Consider the following 5,603-nt stretch of genomic DNA (forward strand, 5'->3'; position numbering starts at 1 on the left):
ACAGTTGTGCTTTTTCAGATCCAATGGATAAAAAATTAGAGGGTTACCTTAAGAAAATGTTTATTCAACAAGGTTTTATTTTACAGCCCCTTGCATGCATTGCGCCTGTCACTGCTGCAGCGGCGTTCTGGTTTGAGGCCCTGGAAGAGGCCATCCATACAGCTCCATTGACTGAAATTATTGACAAGCTTAGAACACTTAAGCTAGCTAACTCATTTGTTTCTGATGCCATTGTTCATTTGACTAAACTAACGGCTAAGAATTCCGGTTTCGCCATCCAGGCGTGTAGGGCGCTATGGCTTAAATCCTGGTCAGCTGACGTGACTTCAAAGTCTAAATTACTCAACATTCCTTTCAAGGGGCAGACCTTATTCGGGCCTGGTTTGAAAGAAATTATTGCTGACATTACTGGAGGTAAGGGTCATACCCTTCCTCAGGACAGGGCCAAATCAAGGGCCAAACAGTCTAATTTTCGTGCCTTTCAAAATTTCAAGGCAGGTGCAGCATCAACTTCCTCTGCTTCAAAACAAGAGGGAACTTTTGCTCAATCCAAGCAGGCCTGGAAATCTAACCAGTCCTGGAACAAGGGCAAGCAGGCCAGAAAGCCTGCTGCTGCCTCCAAGACAGCATGAAGGAACGGCCCCCTATCAGGCAACGGATATAGTAGGGGGCAGACTTTCTCTCTTCGCCCAGGCGTGGGCAAGAGATGTTCAGGATTCCTGGGCATTGGAGATCATATCTCAGGGATATCTTCTGGACTTCAAAGCTTCTCCTCCACAAGGAAGATTTCACCTTTCAAGATTATCTGCAAATCAGATAAATAAAGAGGCATTCCTACGCTGCGTGCAAGACCTTCTAGTAATGGGAGTGATCCATCCAGTTCCGCGGACGGAACAAGGACAGGGTTTTTATTCAAATCTGTTTGTGGTTCCCAAAAAAGAGGGAACCTTCAGACCAATTTTGGATCTAAAGATCTTAAACAAATTCCTCAGAGTTCCATCATTCAAGATGGAAACTATTCGAACCATCTTACCCATGATCCAAGAGGGTCAGTACATGACCACAGTGGACTTAAAGGATGCCTACCTTCACATTCCGATTCACAAGAATCATCATCGGTTCCTGAGGTTTGCCTTTCTAGACAGGCATTACCAATTTGTAGCTCTTCCCTTCGGGTTGGCTACAGCCCCAAGAATTTTTACAAAGGTTCTGGGCTCACTTCTGGCGGTTCTAAGACCGCGAGGCATAGCGGTGGCTTCTTATCTAGACGACATCCTGATACAGGCGTCAAGCTTTCAAATTGCCAAGTCTCATACAGAGATAGTTCTGGCATTTCTGAGGTCACATGGGTGGAAAGTGAACGAAGTAAAGAGTTCTCTATCTCCTCTCAGAAGGGTTTCCTTTCTAGGGACTCTTATAGATTCTGTAGAAATGAAAATTTACCTGACGGAGTCCAGGTTATCAAAACTTCTAAATGCTTTCCGTGTTCTTCACTCTATTCCGCGCCCTGCAGTGGCTCAGTGCATGGAAGTAATCGGCTTAATGGTAGCGGCAATGGACATAGAGCCATTTGCGTGCCTGCATCTCAGACTGCTGCAATTATGCATGCTCAGTCAGTGGAATGGGGATTACACAGATTTGTCCCCTCTACTAAATCTGGATCAGGAAACCAGAGATTCTCTTCTCTGGTAGTTATCTCGGGTTCACCTGTCCAAGGGTATGACCTTTCGCAGGCCAGATTGGACGATTGTAACAACAGATGCCAGCCTTCTAGGTTGGGGTGCAGTCTGGAACTCCCTGAAGGCTCAGGGTTCATGGACTCATGAGGAGAAACTCCTCCCAATAAATATTCTGGAGTTAAGAGCAATATTCAATGCTCTTCTAGCTTGGCCTCAGTTAGAAACACTGAGGTTCATCAGATTTCAGTCGGACAACATCACGACTGTGGCTTACATCAACCATCAAGGGGGAACCAGGAGTTCCCTAGCGATGTTGGAAGTCTCCAAGATAATTCGCTGGGCAGAGACTCACTCTTGCCACCTATCAGCGATCCATATCCCGGGCGTAGAGAACTGGGAGGCGGATTTTCTAAGTCGTCAGACTTTTCATCCGAGGGAGTGGGAGCTCCATCCGGAGGTGTTTGCTCAATTGGTCCATCGTTGGGGCAAACCAGAACTGGATCTCATGGCGTCTCGCCAGAACGCCAAGCTTCCTTGTTATGGATCCAGGTCCAGGGACCCAGAAGCGACGCTGATAGATGCTCTAGCAGCTCCTTGGTTCTTCAACCTGGCTTATGTGTTTCCACCGTTTCCTCTGCTCCCTCGACTGATTGCCAAAATCAGACAGGAGAGAGCATCAGTGATTCTGATAGCGCCTGCGTGGCCACGCAGGACCTGGTATGCAGATCTGGTTGACATGTCATCCTTTCCACCATGGACTCTGCCTCTGAGACAAGACCTTCTAATACAAGGTCCTTTCAATCATCCGAATCTAATTTCTCTGAGACTGACTGCATGGAGACTGAACGCTTGATCCTATCAAAGCATGGCTTCTCCGAGTCAGTCATTGATACCTTAATACAGGCACGAAAGCCTGTCACCAGGAAAATCTACCACAAGATATGGCGTAAATATCTTCATTGGTGTGAATCCAAGAATTACTCATGGAGTAGGGTTAGGATTCCTAGGATATTGTCCTTCCTCCAAGAGGGTTTGGACAAAGGATTATCAGCTAGTTCTTTAAAGGGACAGATTTCTGCTGTGTCTATTCTTTTACACAAGCGTCTGGCAGAAGTTCCAGACGTTCAGGCATTTTGTCAGGCTCTAGTTAGAATTAAGCCTGTGTTTAAACCTGTTGCTCCTCCATGGAGCTTAAACTTGGTTCTTAAAGTTCTTCAAGGGGTTCCGTTTGAACCCCTTCATTCTATTGATATCAAACTTCAATCATGGAAAGTTCTGTTTCTGATGGCTATTTCCTCGGCTAGAAGAGTCTCTGAGTTACCTGCCTTACATTGCGATTCTCCTTATCTGATCTTTCATTCAGATAAAGTAGTTCTGCGTACAAAACCTGGGTTTTTACCTAAGGTGGTTTCTAACAAGAATATCAATCAAGAGATTGTTGTTCCATCATTGTGTCCTAATCCTTCAAAGAAGGAACGTCTTTTGCATAATCTAGACGTAGTCCGTGCCTTGAAGTTTTACTTACAAGCTACTATAGATTTTCGGCAAACATCTAACCTGTTTGTTGTTTACTCTGGACAGAGGAGAGGTCAAAAGGCCTCGGCAACCTCTCTTTCTTTTTGGCTTCGGAGTATAATCCGTTTAGCCTATGAGACTGCTGGACAGCAGCCCCCTGAAAGGATTACAGCTCATTCTACTAGAGCTGTGGCTTCCACCTGGGCCTTTAAAAATGAGGCTTCTGTTGAACAGATTTGCAAGGCTGCGACTTGGTCTTCGCTTCATACCTTTTGAAAATTTTACAAATTTGATACTTTTGCTTCTTCGGAGGCTGTTTTTGGGAGAAAGGTTCTACAGGCAGTGGTTCCTTCCGTTTAAGTTCCTGCCTTGTCCCTCCCATCATCCGTGTACTTAAGCTTTGGTATTGGTATCCCACAAGTAATGGATGATCCGTGGACTGGATACACTTAACAAGAGAAAACAATTTATGCTTACCTGATAAATTTATTTCTGTTGTAGTGTATCCAGTCCACGGCCCGCCCTGTCTTTTTAAGGCAGGTCTAAATTTTAATTAAACTACAGTCACCACTGCACCCTATGGTTTCTCCTTTCTCGGCTTGTTTCGGTCGAACGACTGGATATGGAAGTGAGGGGAGGAGCTATATAGCAGCTCTGCTGTGGGTGATCCTCTTGCAACTTCCTGTTGGGAAGGAGAATATCCCACAAGTAATGGATGATCCGTGGACTGGATACACTACAAGAGAAATACATTTATCAGGTAAGCATAAATTATGTTTTGCAGCAATTACTGCCTCAAAGTGGCATGGAAGCTATCAGCCTGTGGCACTGCTGAGGTGTTATGGAATGCTTCAATAGCGGCCTTCAGCTCTTCTGCATTGTTCGGTCTCATGTCTCTCATCTTTCTCTTGGCAATGCCCCATAGATTCTCTATGGGGTTCAGGTCAGGCGAGTTTGCTGGCCAATCAAGCACAGTAATCCCACGGTCATTGAACCAGGTTTTGCTGCTTTTGGCAGTGTGAGCAGGTGCCAAGTCCTGCTGGAAAATGAAGATAGCATCCCCATAGGGCTCGTCTGCGGAAGGAAGCATGAAGTGCTCCAAAATCTCCTGGTAGACGGCTGCTTTGACCCTGGACTTAATAAAACACAGTGGACCAACACCAGCAGATGACATGGCTCCCCAAATCAACACAGACTGTGGAAACTTCACACTGGACTTTAAGCATCTTGCAGTGTGTGCCTCTCCATTCTTCCTCCATACTCTGGGTCCTTGGTTTCCAAATGAGATGCAAAATTTGCTCTCATCAGAAAAGAGGACTTTGGACCACTGAGCAACAGACCAGGTTTGTTTTTCTTTAGCCCAGGTAAGACGCTTCTGACGTTGTTTGCTGTTCAGGAGTGGCTTGACAAGAGGAATACGACATTTGAAGCCCATGTCCAGGATCCGTCTGTGTGGTGGCTCTCGTGAAAGTCCCCAACACTTTTGAATGGCCTTTTCCTGACAATCCCCTCCAGGCTGCGGTCATCCCTGCTGCTTGTGCACCTTTTTCTTCCACATAACTTTCTATTAATGTGCTTTGATACAGCACTTTGGGAACATCCAACTTCTTTTGCAATTACCTTATGAGTAGTGATGTTGCGAACCTTAAAATTTCGGTTCGCGAACGGCGGACTCGAACTTCCGCGATTGTTCGCGAACCGCCATTGACTTCAATAGGCAGGCGAACTTTAAAACCCACAAGGACTCTTTCTGGCCACAATAGTGATGGAAAAGTTGTTTCAAGGGGACTATCACCTGGACTGTGGCATGCCGGAGGGGGATCCATGGCAAAACTCCCAAGGAAAATGACATTGTTGATGCAGAGTCTGGTTTTAAGCCATAAAGGGCCTTAATCACCTAACATTCCTAATTTTTTTTTGAATAACGTTTTTTAAAACATCAGGTATGATGTTGTATCGATCAGGTAGTGTAAGGGTTACGCCCACTTCACAGTGACAGACCAAACTCCCCGTGTAACGCACCGCAAACAACTGCAAACAGTCCATTTGCACAACCACGAGTTAGATTTGATAGTTAGATACATACATTACATAGATCAATAGATGCAATATACATATGATAGATACAAATTACATAGATCAATAGATGCAATATACATTTGATAGATACGAATTACATAGATCAAAAGATGCAATATACATTTGATAGATACGAATTACATAGATCAATAGATGCAATTTATATTTGATAGATACGATTGATTGATTGATTGATAGTTAGATAGATTTTATAGATTAATAGATAGATTTGATAGATATATGATTTCCCTGACAGAGTATAACAATAAGACATGCGGTCTGGGACCCGTGGTGTGTTAAGTAGTATTATTCTTAGCAGTTTACTACCTG

This window comes from Bombina bombina, chromosome 4, assembly GCF_027579735.1.
Source record: "Bombina bombina isolate aBomBom1 chromosome 4, aBomBom1.pri, whole genome shotgun sequence".
Taxonomy (NCBI): Eukaryota; Metazoa; Chordata; class Amphibia; order Anura; family Bombinatoridae; genus Bombina; species Bombina bombina.